The sequence below is a fragment of the Dermacentor variabilis genome, unplaced genomic scaffold (assembly GCF_050947875.1).
Source record: "Dermacentor variabilis isolate Ectoservices unplaced genomic scaffold, ASM5094787v1 scaffold_13, whole genome shotgun sequence".
In the NCBI taxonomy this organism is placed as follows: Eukaryota; Metazoa; Arthropoda; class Arachnida; order Ixodida; family Ixodidae; genus Dermacentor; species Dermacentor variabilis.
Genome location: NW_027460291.1, coordinates 8,537,495 through 8,552,506, shown reverse-complemented (window position 1 = coordinate 8,552,506; position 15,012 = coordinate 8,537,495).

The following is a 15,012-nucleotide window of genomic DNA, read 5'->3' as shown; positions in this document are numbered from 1 at the left end:
AGCCAGGCAAAATTTGACGTTTGAAATACAAGTGGAAAGAAAAGCTAAGTAAAATATGCTTGATCCCTCTTTAATTGGAATCGGTTAAGTATGAAGTGAAACGTGTTTTCATAGAACCTCTTGTATGTTCATTGTACGTGAAGAATTAAGTTGCAAGTTGCCATCAGAGCACCCCACCACTGCACAGAGATCCACGCAAGGCAAACATGTGGAAAGACTCGCCACCCAAAGACGCTGCACTGCACGCCCCAGAGCAATGGGCAGATCCGCCATAATACATAGGTGTTTGCAAAGCCATAGAAGCAAAACTGAACGGGTTTTTAGTAAATCACTTCGTGAACTCACACTCCACCGCAACGAAAGGCACACGATTTGAGGGTCGGTGGCCGTGTTGCGAGTTTGCTTGGCATGCGGTGTCCTGTTGGCGAGTGACATCCAGCTGCCGAGTCGCTTCGGCAAAGGTACGACCATTTTGGTCCAGCTCCGTAGTGGTTTGGGCAGTTGCAATGCGCATAGCTTCAGGAATGCGAGTAGCAGAGTTTGCAGCATGCGCCACAAACCCGTTCTGCTTCACGCTGGCATGTCTCTCGCCGGACCAAAGCGAGATTTGCTGGTTGACGTAGTTGCCTTTCTGCACGGCTTAGTGCAGCAGTTTTCTTAGTTGATGCCATTGCAAGAAAAGCAGCAGGTGACGTGTAAGCCCTGCCGATGCATGTTGAAGCTACACTCCGTAGGCGAGGCGGCACAGTCTAATCTGATGTCAAAGGCCAACCATGTGTGGCAAGTGTTATTAGAAACGAAAATGCGTTATGCCGGAGTCCACTGTTAACTTCCTGTAACGTATGTGACGTTGGGGCTAGAGCGTAAAGTATGCTCTACTAGACAGGGAAAGCTCCGCCATCTAGGAGCAGTGATGTGGAGCACTGCATTGTGACACGACCACTGACAGTACTCACATCGGTAGTCTCAGCGCAGTGGAGGTTTCAACGCAGTGTAGCCTGATGTAGGTGTTGCAGGCCTTCTGCTGAGGTGACGTCACAGTTTCCGCATATGGTTTGTCGGTTCTATCCCATTAGCCCGTGATGCTTCGTCGGCTATAGGGTGCAGCTTCAACATGCCTTATTAGTGCTTACACACCACGTACTGCTTCACTTACGATGGAACTAAGAAAACTGCTGTGCTAAGCAGCGTAGAAAGGCAACATTAACGGGTTAATCTCGCTTTGCTCCAGCGAGAGACATGCCAGGAAGAAGCAAAACACCTTCGCCCATTGGCAGCGCACGCTGCCAATTACATTCCTGAAGCTAAGCACATCGCAACTCAACTGGCTGCCCAAGACACTACAGAGCGGGATGAAATGCTCGTAACTTCACCGAAGCGGCTTGGCAGCTGGAGACTAACACGACACCGCGCGCCAAGCAAACCTGCGACACGGGCGCCAACCTGCAAATTGTGCGCCTTTCACTGCAGCGAACTGTTAGTTCATGAAGGAAAAACGCAACAGCTTCTGTGAAGACACATTTAGCTTTCGTGTTCTACAAATTTCTATGAAGGAGGGATGGACCATATCTTTTTTATACTAAAACTGAAAATGGTGCCGTTACCACTTGCCTGGCATGACCCCTGAGATTAGGCAGCACCTGCGATACGGTAAAAAATCTCGGAAGCAGCTGTGTAAGGACTTATGTCATGGCCATCAACCCCACCTAGGTACATGCGTCATTTGCTTAGGTGCTGTTTAGAGGCTGCGAATACAAAAAATCACCAGCCCTCTTGTTTTTCCAAGTGAGCAGATGCAAGATATGATTGCAGTGCAATGCTTTCAAAGATCTGAGCGCACCTATAAATACTAGGCTGCATGCCCTAGTATGAAAATACAGGTTTACATGGATCATAACTGCTCTTTCCATGAATAAAAAACAGCCCCAAGGCATAATGAAATTACCTTTCCATCGTCCTTTTCACTCCCAATCACAGTGTGGAAGGCCTCTGAATGATAATTGAGGAGTGCTTCCTCCAACTTCTGTGAGGTCCAGGGTTCCACTAAATAACAAGCATTTAATAGGGATAAGAATTAGACACAGACAACAGTACAGGACAGGCAGTAACCAAAAAGTCACACTGGCAGAAATTTTAAAACAAATTACTACAGTTTTGACGTAATTTTAAATCCTTACAACGATAGCTCTCGAAGTGATAAATGCAGTTAAGGTGCGCAGTCCTCAGTATTATCCGGAAGCGATTCTTGGTGCTGTTCTCAACATGCTGTGGATTTCGTGCTCTTCACTCATTGGTGTTGCTTTGCTTAAGGCTTCCACCGGCACGGCCTATATGTAAAACCTTGCAGTGTTGTATCAGTTTGAGAGCACACTGCAGTAAAGCAAAAGGTTGTCGCAATGTATAACAGCTGTAGCAGACTACTAGAGCTCAGGTACTACGTTCATAATTTGGCAATGATTCTAGCTGTGGACAATGATAACTATGTACCATAAATAATTTTTTACAAGCTGTAAAGTGCTGCTGATGGGTGGCCATTCATTCTACAGCACTACTTTAACTAATAAAACAACTAATACCCAGGCCACTTTCAAATGGCTTATTATGGAATAGATGCTAACTCTAAATGGTGCTCTCCTACACGAGAGGCACTGGCAGAATCGATTGCACATGTGCGCAAAAAGAAATCTCAAATAAAGAATGCATGCATCACGAATAAATGATGGCTTTTACACATTACAAGCTACTCTGTGTACACACATTATACTACAACCTATCATGTGTAGGGGAATAAACTTGAGTTATCTCCGTATATTACGTGAAAGCTGCCCTGCAATCAACGCTTCTGAGAAAGCTTGTTGGGAGAAACCAATATCGCCATCCCAACGCGGTGATTTTGTGCACTTTGTGTGAACGAAATGGCACCAGAGAGACGCACCAAAAGGCCACGATATTTATGATCGCAGAATATCATGAGTACGGTGAGAAAAAATACATGCATGAAAATTTATATGTATCAATATAGCATGTCTAAAAAAACGTTTCCTACGGAGCTCATCTGGCAACACTTCTTCGGTGCAATTTTATGCATCTTCAGACACTGAAAAAAATGCAGATATTTTGCCAATTTATAATTGATTAGTTCTCTTTAAATCCCTGCTAGCACACATTTCCACTAATTATCCCAGCAATGCATCAGCTTAGCTGTCACGAATTTTATTGAGCCTCACTTGTCCAAGGATTTTCTTTTATCCACAGTGCACCACGAATGCGTGACAGTCATTTTGTAATTCTTGGGTGAATGCTATGCTACTAGATGGCACCAGCTTCCAAAAAAATTTTGCTGGCTGCAGTTTGCAAAAATGTATTGCGAATCTGGCTCCTTGTGGTTTTAGAGATTATAATGTGGAATTAGACGGCTGTATTGACAACCGCCACCTTTTTCAATGCCTAAATCATTCTGTATATCGATGTTAATTATCATCATCATTATCATCATCATCATCATCCGCAGCAGCAGCAGCAGCAGCCTGGTTACTCCCACTGCAGGGATAAGGCCTCTCCCATACTTCTCCAACAACCCCAGTCATGTACTAATTGTGGCCATGTCCTCCCTGCAAACCTCTTAATCTCATCCGCCCACCTAACTTTCTGCCGCCCCCGGCTACGCTTCCATTCCCTTGGAATCCAGTCCGTAACCCTTAATGACCACCGTTTGTCTTCCCTCCTCATTACATGTCCTGCCCATGCCCCCCATTTCTTTTTCTTGATTTCAACTAAGATGTCATTAACTCGCGTTTGTTACCTCACCCAATCTGCTCTTTTCTTATCCCTTAACGTTACACCCATTATTATTCTTTCCATAGCTCGTTGCGTCGTCCTCAATTTAAGTAGAACCCCTTTCGTAAGCCTCCAGGTTTCTGCCCCGTAGGTGAGTACAGGTAACACACAGCTATTATACACTTTTCTGTTGAGGGATAATGGCAACCTGCTGTTCATGATCTGAGAATGCCTGCCAAACGCACCCCAGCCCATTCTTATTCATACGATTATTTCCGTTTCATGATCCGGATCTGTCACTCGTTGTTTCCTCACCTAAAAACACAATTAGGCGTGAAAAGCTGGTGGCCTCACCATTTCTCCTGGTATTACCAGCATGATAGTGGCTCCACAAAGATGCTTTGCCACTGGCACTTCTGTGGTTTCCTTTTCTCACAGTGCCAGAAATAATGTGTAGTATGCAACCTCTATTCCAAGAAATCTGAAGCCTGACATAAACAGTTTCTGCAGGAATATTTATCTACAACTTAAAAACATTGACAGAAAATAGAAAATATCAAAGGAACTGATGATACAGTAAAACCTTGTTAAACTGTACCCGCATAAACAATAGTTTCATTTTAAAAGTAGAAAAGTCAAATCTCCGACTCAGAAGCTATTGAACATAATGCGTTTGGTATCCGCTTAAACCGTACACGCTTATTGCCTATGTATCCGTTAGCACGTAGTGTTTCCACTTTTCTTCGCGCAATCACAGCAGTTCATCATTCCCCCTGGGTGGTTTTGCAGATCAAGCCTCAGAGATCAGAATGACCTCCAAGTGCCCTACCCATTTGCATGTGAAACTACAGCAACATCACTTCGGCGCCGTGCCAGAGAGCATTGTGGCTGTGGCGGTGGCATCAGGCAAGCTAGGACTCACGTCATGCCGAAGCTCGAATAAAAACACCAGGTGCTCAGCATAGATAAAAAGTGGACATCGCTCTACTATTGAACATGGCATAAAGTCGGTGCTGGCACGCAGCAGGGATCTACCCTTGACTACGGTGTGTGGCATTTGGAATGCGAAAAATTGCTCAGCAGTGCTGCTACGACAGCAAAAAGATGTCGGCTACGGTGTACTGACTTTTCACCATTGTGCCTCTGTTGTTGCCAAAGTGCCTCCTAACGACAGTTTGGACGACACGGAAAGCGACATCACGGGCGATTCAGGACCGACAGTGGCAGAAGCTATGCGTTACATGAGCCTCATGAACGCACTCTTCGGAACAAGAACAGCACCCTGCAATGAAAAAGGCGCCCTGCGTCTTCTACAGTGCTACCTCGCCCATGTACGGAGAATATGCAACGTAAACGAGGACTCTGCTATGAAAGTGTTTGCCGAGAAGAGGGGGCTGGCTGGAAAGCTGGCTCGTAACATGAAACTATAAGACTTTTTTCGCACGAAGTTAATAATTACTGCATGTTTTTGCCATTTCATCGCACTCTCTCTGAGTTGCGTTTTTGACAGGTAAGAGGTCGATCTCATGCTATTTCGGTTAAGTCGTACTATCGATGGATGGAAACAACTTTATTTTGAATCCGGCAAACTTGACGACCCGCGCTCAAGTCTCCCATGAGGGGACTTCAAGACCTTGCCTCGTCGCCGCCTCTCGGGCTTGCTGGACAGCCCACTCTTGTGTCTTGAGGTTGGAGCTGCGCAGAGCGGCGGCCAACTTCGACGCAAGAGCCACCGGAGCTACTGCCATTGTAGCTGTTGTAACACGACACTCCCACAACATGTGTGACAGCATCGCTCTAGTTTCCAGGCATAATTTGCAAAGAACAATCGGGTATTGCGCGGGAAAAATGTGCTGAAATCACACCGGACTCGGGAAGCTTTGTGCTTGCTGTTGTCGCCAGACGACTGCCTGGCGACGTTTCAGCATGGGCTGAGGTGGGGGCAGCAACCGCCTGTCCATCTGGTAGTGCTTGGTGATGCCATTGTACCTGGCCAAGCATTCTGGCGTGTTTTCGAGTTCCGAACTCGAAGAGGTGGTCTCCGATTCCGCGCGGCGGGTCAGTTCTCGCGCAGAGCGGTGTGCTGCCTCGATTAATTTAGGGGGACCCTCATCGGTAGGGGTGGCGACATGCGCTGGAAAGCACATGATCGCGGTGTTACCGAAGTGCAGTCCACCAGCTTTCCTTAGAATCTGGACAGCTTCGGAGGAAATGCGCCCCCGCGCGTAGTTGCGAACTGCGGATTGTGAGTCGCTAAAAACTACGTCGCAGAGGGGGTCGGTAAGCTCAAGCACAATCGCTACCTTTTCCGCCGTTTCGGGGTATTCGGGGTATTCGGGAGCTAACGTCTACGACTACCGCCGTGAACTGGTGTTCTCGTGTGTATTCTTAGGCGTCTAAAAAGCGCGTAGTCCTCTTTCCACCCAAGGAGAGCAGCAGTGCCTTGGCACGGGCCTTGCGTCGGCCTCGATTAAATTCGGGGTGCATGTTTCGAGGGATAGGGGCGACAATGAGCGTGTCGCTGAGGTCGGGTGGAATGACTTGTTTCCAGGTTTCTGAAGCCAAGTTTCTGCTGGATGTACCGGCCCGTAGCTGTCAGAGACATGCGTTCGAGTTGAGACGCTCTTTCCGCATCCACGATTTACTCAAGCGGGTTGTATACCACCAGCTGTAGCACACGAGCTGTGCTTCTGGACTCCGGTACGCCAAGGGTGGTCTTGTAAGTCTTGCGTATAAGGGTGTTGATTTTCTGCCTTTCGTTGACATTCCAGTTGTGGAAGGCAGCCACATAAGTGATGTGACTGATTGGTAAAGAGTGTATGAGGCCCATGACACTGTCCTCCTTCATGCCCGTGTGCTTGTTTGTAACGCGTTTGATCAGGCGGGCAGCCGCTGTAACTTTGTCTTCGATTTTCCGAATAGCTTCTATGTTTGACCCGTTGGCTGTTATATGCATGCCTAGGAAGCGTATCTTTGGGACTCGGGGAATGCAGGGGCCGTCTTGCGTATACAAGATTATGTCGTCACATTGGAGCGATTCGGCTGTAGGCTTGGGCCGGCAGCGTGGGCGGTAGATGACCAGTTGCAATTCGAGTGGAAATAGTCGGAGACCTGTGTCTTGGAGGTAGGTTTCGAATGCAGAGATCGCTGCTTGTAAGGTGCATTCTATCTGACCGTCCCTGCCCTTGTTGACCCACAGGGTGATGTCATCTGCATACAATGCGTGACGGAGGCGATCGATCTCGTCGAGGTAGGCCGGGAGACGCAGCATCACGAGGTTGAAAAGGAGCGGGGATATGACCGACCCTTGAGGAGGGCCGGTGCTTCCTAGCGCATGTTCGTCGGATGTCACGCTGCCGACCGTGAGGGCGACTGTGCGTTGCGACAGGAAGTCTCTGACGTAGTTGTAGCTTCGCGCACCAAAGTTGAGCTTGTTTATCCTGCTCAGGATTGCTAAATGTGCTACATTGTCAAATGCCTTTTCCAGATCTAGGCCGAGGATGGCCCGGTTGCCACAAGTTGGGTCATTGTTAATCTGGTGGTAGAGCTGGAGCATGACGTCTTAAGTGGAGAGGTGTGACCGGAAGCCCAACATAGTGGGTGGGTAGGCTCCAGTCTCCTCGAGGTGGTGGTTGATAAGGTAGAGGAACGCGTGCTCCATCACCTTGCCAACGCAGGATGTGAGAGAAATGGGCCGCAAGTGATCGAGGCTGGACGGCTTGCCTGGCTTCGGTATCAGTACTGCCTTAGAGCGTTTCCACGCCTCTGGGATGCGACCTGCTCGCCAGCATTTGTTGATGTATGGCGCAAGAGTGGTTATCGAGGCATCATCGAGGTTTCGTAGTCTTGTTCGTAACCTTGTCGGGACCAGGTGCTGATTCGCCATTAAGGTCCTGGAGAGCTTCGCGGATCGCTGACTCGTTAAATTCTTCATCGAGTGTCACACTTGTCTCTCCAGTGTAATCTTCCTGTTGAACACCGGGCATTTGAGGGAAGCACTTTGCTAGCAGGCGTGTCACGAGCTGGTGATCACTCGTGGTAGGCTGTTCCTTGTGTAAAATGCGTTGCAGGTTTGCTCGCTGAGCAGACTTGCTCTGCGCTTCCCCCAAGAGCTGACGAAGGGGAAGCCACGTGCTGCCATTGTGGAACTGCCCATCGAGTGCGTTGCAGATGTCATACCACTGTTGGCGGCTTAAGGTCCGGCAATGTTCTTCCAGCTGGTGATTGATATGTGCGATCTTCTTACGAAGCTTTCGGTTGTGCCTTTGTTTCTTCCATCTTGCCTGTAGTGACGTCACCACTTCCCAGAGGTGGGCTAGTCGGATGTCGATCTTGTCAACCTGGACATCGGGTGAGATTGTCTGCGTCGCCTTGTTCATGTCGTCGTTTAGCGTCGACTATATATTATTACTATATACGTTGAGGAGAAATACGCTATGGTTGCGTGTTCTCTTGGGAAGGAGCTCTACAAGCATGTTTTCCGCATGTGGGCCGCTTACGATGTGTTCTGGCACTACTATCCCTTTCCGAATTAAAATTGCAAAACCGCGATCAACGGGAATCGGCGAGGCATGCGCAGTGTAACCTGGATCTTTGGTATGGTACCTACTGTTTCTTGTATCATTATGACGTCGGGTTTGGGTTGCGCGTGTTGGACGTATTGTTGCAGCAGTCGTTGCTTCTTAGTGAAGCCCCGACAGTTCCACTGCCACACCATGAGCTCGTTAGAGGGGCTGGCCATCGTGGTGCTGTACTTGTGCTTTACCTGAAATAGGCCTAGAGTGAATTACTGTAAGGCCCATGCTGGGCATCATTGCCATGTCTGGGCGAAGGCCTATGTGAGTCTCGATTTTCTCTATATGGGTTTGAACCCTGTTTGTTCGAGCAGGGAGGTTATTGAGGCTTGCATTTCAGAAAGCAGCTTCCTCACTTCTTCTTGCTCGTGCCGGCTGTCATTTATCGGCCATTTATCGTGACATGTGCTTTGCGCCAATCACTTACTGCTGATTCGAGGTTCTCGAGCTGTTGAGACTCGGAACTGGCCGCCGCGCGTTATTTTTGTGGGCGGCGCCGCACTGTCGTTACCGTTCGTGATGGGAGTCGGGACTAAAGCAGGTTTACGTATAGATGTCTGCGCCATCGAATGTTTAATCTCTCGAATTTCTTGGGTTAATTGTAGCAAGACCGTGCGTAACTGTGCGTTTTCGCGCTGCACTGCTTCTAATGCCACATCCCTAAGGTCCCTCTTATTACTGGGTTCTGAGGCGGTAGCTCCCTGAGCCTTGCGTCTCAGCCAGCCCTTAACCGCATCTGGCCAGCTCACCTTGTCAGGTAGGTCCGAATCTTGCTGGCCAACTTGCTTCGGACTCCGAGAGCTCGAACGGCCATGGCTCGGTCCGGGGGTTTTGTTGCCCACTCGGCTCTGAGACCTGCTTTGCCGGCGGGATGGAGGCCCCGCAGCCGAGCGAGACCGGGCCCGGCATAGACAGCGGGAGAGGGGGGCAGGTGGGAAATGTTCGTCGTAGTTCTGTTGCTGTAGCTCGAGGGCGGCCTCCGCCGCTGCCCTCTGTCGGTCCCCACGTCGTTTCTTAACAAGATAAGGGGTCTTGAATCGAACCTTGCAGGTCTTGTCCACATTGGGATGCGCTCCCCCACAAAGGTGACACCTTGGCGTGCATGTGTGATTGGGGTCTGGGTTCTAGGTTCCGCAGCCTCTACACACACGGTCTTGGCGGTTCGGGCAGGCGTCCATGCGATGGCCGACGTGTCCGCACTTGTGGCACACCTCAATCTGCTTTCTGTACAAGGTACACCTGAGCATAGCACCCCCGTAGTACACCCATGTTGGTTCCCGGCCACCATCGAAGGCGATGATGACCGACGTCATTTTGCTGAGTCTTTTGGCCGCTAAGGCATTCGGGCTCTTCTTGTTGACGATATGGAGTTGTACTACCGTTTAGTACATACTTTTTCCCAGCGCCAGCCAACTACGCTTTACCGAGGTTTCACCGTACCTCGGTAAAGGGACACTAAAGCTTACTATGAAGTCAAGTTAAAGTGATAAAGGAATGCTCTAGAACGTCTAAGGCGTCAAAATAATCGCGAACAGACTTTTAGTAACCGAGAAATTCAGGTAAATGCATTACAGGATTTGAGACCTTCCAGCGACACTCCGGTACTAGCCCGATGATGAAGGCACTCCTCATCATAAATTATGTCGCTAGCACGCCACTACTTGCGTTAAAAAGGTCACTTTAAGTAGGTTATGAAACGGAAGAAAATGCTACTTGTCTAGTTCTGTTCAATTCTCAGAAAAAAATAAGATTTTCGCGTTAGCCTTAAGTTGTATGGGTGGTCGAAAGGTATCGTTTTCGCTCGACTCTGCGCTGCGCACGCTTTGGAGCTTCAGTTGTTTCGTTATCGAGTCATGCTGCGATGGTTCTGCTGGCTCATGAAACTTGCATTTGGAACAAGCAGCGAAAATGTCACGTCCATGTGATGTCATGGGATGCGCAAACGGTCCACTGAACTTGGCCAAGTGCAGTTGCAGTGGCGAATCCAGCGTTACTTATCACTGTGTGCCAACGAGTCAACCTCTCCATTCGAAGTGGTTAAGTGCCGTACCTTTGCTGCAGCGCCTTGGCAAAGAGCCGAAAAATCGCATAGCGTGCTCGCTGCACTTTCGTCCAGAGGATTACGAGTTCAACGCCGACTTACTGAAGTCGTATGAAGTGCCTCTCAAAGCAATGCTTGCCCGCAGCGCTGTTCCGTCGATCTTGCCTGCATTCTCCGAAGCGTGAGAACAACTCCGAACGATCCGATTTAAATAACATATCTGACTGGTGCCTCGCATGGTGCATGGTACTCAGCATTAATAAATGCAAATCTATGCGGATTTCTTTCCCTACACAACACAACTTTCCCTACCTACGCCCTTAACGACTGCCCCCTTCAATCCGTTACATGCTACCGTTATCTTAGCATTCATATAGCTAGCGCTCTTTCTTGGAAGCAGCATGCACAGTATGTAATATCTAAAGCTAACCGCTCCTTAGGATATTTGAAGAGAAATTTTTCGCTTGCGCCAGTTTTATTAAAACGGCGGTTGTACACGACATACGTCCGCCCCCAATTAGAATATGCCTCATCCGTTTGAGATCCTCATCAGATCACATTAATTAACGAAATTGAATCAGTGCAAAATCGCTCGGTTCGTTTCATCTTAACGAACTACCATCGCACTGCTAGTGTTACATTAATGAAGAGTACCCTTCAAATTCCATTATTATCTCTTCGCAGAAAAGAATCGTGCATTTCCCTTTTTCATAAAATCTACTACCACAACGCATCTCTTCGCCCTCTTTGGATCCAACCTGCGCCTTATTATTCGGCTCGTCGTCATCACGTACATAAAGTTAACGTACCCCGTCATAACACCGTCGCGTGCTCACAATCATCCCTTCCTAGGACTGCAGTCGACTGGAATAATCTACCTACATCGTTAGTAAGCATCAGTGACCCCACTCTTTTTAAGAATGCACTAATCAACATAAAATAATGTATGGTGGCAAATGGCATAATTATGTACTTATTCCTGAACATTGTCTGCCCGCTAAAGTGTATTCTTTCTGTATTTTAAATGTTATGTAGGTCTGTTATTTGTTATGAATGCATTACTACTTTTTTCATATTGCTTTTGTTCCCTGGAAATTCCTTGAACTAATCCTGCATTTTTTACACTTCGAATGTATTCTCGCCCCTCCCCTCTGCAATGTACAATTATGTACCTTGAGGGTGTCACAAGTAAATAAATAAATAAAACTGCAGGTCAAACACAGGGCAGTGAGTGCGGCGTTTGGTTTTCAAGAAGGAAAAGCTACAAATGTGCGAATATGTACAGCCATGGCATGCATTTGCCGTCTTAGTAGTACGCAACGACGCCGGCAGCGCGAGCCCACAGCAGCAGGTTAATTCATCAGTGCTTAAATTGCTGAAGTCGAGCCCAGCATCGCGAGCCAACGTGTCGTTATCAGGGTCATCCATGCAACGGTCGTGAAAGTTGGCGTCATAAAATATAGAACCAGCTTATCGTCGCACGCTTCCCCTTCTTCTAGCCACCAGAGTTCCGCTTTCGCGCAGCTGTCGGCTCTGCCTTGGCTCTGTTTCTAGCCGCGCATTTGCGTTTTGCGCAAAAGAGCCGTAGCGTCGTCTGCGGGCGCTGTTTTACTCACCGACGGCGCAACGTCACTATGACACCATGACGTCACCACTCTTCAATCGGAAGGTGGGCGATTTGAACTGCGCTAGAGGTACGTGGACGCATCAGAACGCATTTTATCTTAAAATAAGTCTCTTCGCATGAAACAAGCATTTCGAGGTTTCTGAGATGGTATTTAACAGTCCACGTTGACTTAATAATAACATTTAGTGTCCATTTAAACCGTAGTTGGCCGGAGCTCGGAAAAAGTATGTACTAAACTGTAGTACTGCTTAATTGAAATAGCATGAGATCGACCTCTTACCTGTCAAAAACGGAATTCAGAGAGAGTACAGTGAAAGGGGAAAAAGACATGAGTAGCTTTTCCCTTAGCTCTACAAAGGGTTCTTTTCGTTTGATGTCACGGTAGCCTAGTAGCGACGACAGCAGCCTCAAACTTACTGAAGCTGCGAGGCAGCTTTTGAACCAGCCCCGCCTTTTCGGCAAACACTCGCATGGCAGATTCCTCGTTGGCGTTGCATATTTTCCGCGCATAGGCACAGCAGCGTTGCAGAAGACGCGGGACGACTTTTTCTTTGCGGGGTGCTATTCTGGTCGCGACGATTGCATGCATGAAGCTGACGTAACGCGCAGCTTCTGCGACTGTCGGGCCTGAATCTCCCGTGCTGTCCTCATCACTGTCGCTAGGCGACAATTCGGCAACAACAGAGGCAACGTTGGCGAAAAGCCGAACTTCGCTACCGACATCTCTTAGAGGTCGGAGCAGCGCTGCCGAGCAACTTCTTCGCATTCCAAAGCCACACACCGTAGTCAACAGTAGACCCATGTCGCGTGCCAGCGCCGGCTTCTTCATGCCACGGTCGATACAGCGAACTATGTCTAATTTTCATTCTATGCTGAGCACCTGCCGACTTTTTTTTTATCCGAGCTTTGGCGGTAACGTCAGTCCTCGCTTCCACGATGCCACAACACTCTCTGGCAAGGCGCCGAAATGATGTTGATGTTGATGTGGCTTCACGCACAAACGCACAGGGCGCTTGAAGGCTATCCTGATCTCTGAGGCTTGTTGTTCTGCCGGGCCGCCCGATGGAGAGGACGAACCACCGTGTTTGCGCAGCGAAAAGTGGAAACACTACGTTTAACCGATACATATGCAATACGCTGGTACGGTTTATGCGGAAACAAAACACATTATGCTTAATGGCCGCTGAGCCCGGTAATTGACATTACTACTTTTAAAATGAAACTACTGTTTAAGCGGGTGCGGTTTAGGGACGTTTTACTGTATTGCAATACTGAACGCTATTATTTAAATTTAGGCATACAAAAATCGAGAAATAGTGATGGTTTCGTGAAGAAAATAAGGTGGGCTTAGACATAGTAAAGGCACTTTTGGATAAGGGTGCGCTTATCTAAAAGCTTTCTACGCAGATGCGTGCGAGCATTATATATGTGTGAGAGGGTGCTCGTGAAAAGTGCTAGAGTATGCAGATGAGTACTGGTGAAAGTGGCAAGATAAGCATTAGCGAGAGCACACATGAAATATCGGTTATCAGGAGCAAGGGTCCCACAATCTGTTAATGAGAACTAAGCAATGGTGTCACAGAAATATTTACAAGCTGGTCTGATATAAATCCTTTGGGGCTTCTAAAGGCTGCAGCAGCAGTACTGGATCCTGAAGATAATGAACATGCAATGTTATTGCAAGGAAGTTCTACAAAATTCCTGAACTACAGAAACCTTAATGAAAGTGAAAGAAACTACATGCACCCAACAGTAGCATGACGCTATAGAGAAATTTGTAGCCTTGTGCTGCTGTAAGGTGGAGGACAAATTTTAATTTTCAAGGAATATTAAGACTGAACAACAGTCATATATGAGGATGGGAAACAAGAAAATACTGGCCGTGTACACGAAAGACTACCTCACCCGAGGGCTGAAAGGCTTCCGCTTCACGAACACCAGATGGCCTGTCGCCAGGTTCTGCAATGATAACACACCAGTAAGTGTTTGTACATTAATTTCGTATATTTCAAAGTAAACATGTCAATGCAGCACCTTGCATTGACATGGCTGATTAACTTGTTTTGGACTTCAAACAAGTAACCCTCTTTAAGGCAATGAGAGAGATTGCTCTGAACAGCATTCACAACATTCTTGCACAGCCTTGTCCCAAACTGGAGCCAAGTGTCCACGGTATGTCTATGTCACGAGCTCCACCACCTTTTTCTTTCATTTTTTCTGCACGGAATATTTTCAGATTTGCTTGGCTGCATTCTACAGAGAACCCGTCGTGTTCTGCCAACTTGTGCACTGCGGACAAACCCATATTAAACAAGAGCTGTCCTGTCTCTGCTAATTTGATGTAGCGCCTAATTTTGCTTAAATTTTCAGCTGTTTTGGGCACATGCTTATGTAGTATTTTCGACGCACAACCATCATGGGTACACATTTGTTTACAATGTCTAAACCTGCTGCCCCTTACGAGCCCTTTACCAACAGGAAAATTTGTTTATCGGTAATGTGGTACTTCTGGCCTGAGGTGGCACGCCACTGCATCCGAGAACCCCTGACACAAGCACACAGTTGAGCATTTAACATGACCTTCTTTCCGTGGATTGATTCGTGGGGTTCAACGTCCCAAAGCAACACTGCGGCTTTGAGAGATGCCATAGTGGAGAACTACGGATTAATTTGGCCGCCCCTAAATCTAAATAAATGAGTGTGGTCGCGTTTCACCCCCTTCGAAATCAAGATACCATAGCCAGGAATCGAACTCTCAAGCACATGCTTAGTTGCATAATGCTATAGCTATTAAGCCACCAGCGCGGGTATTGTGTTGAATTTTCAACTGCACACTTTCCTTGCGCACTGCTGGACACATTGTGGCCACAATTTACGGATCTTATTACAACTCAATCAATTTCAATGCCGATAAACATCTCTGTGTAAGCGGCTCCAAATGGAAGCTCTCTAAAAGCAAATGACCAGTGGTCCATAAAAAGCACTATGCAATA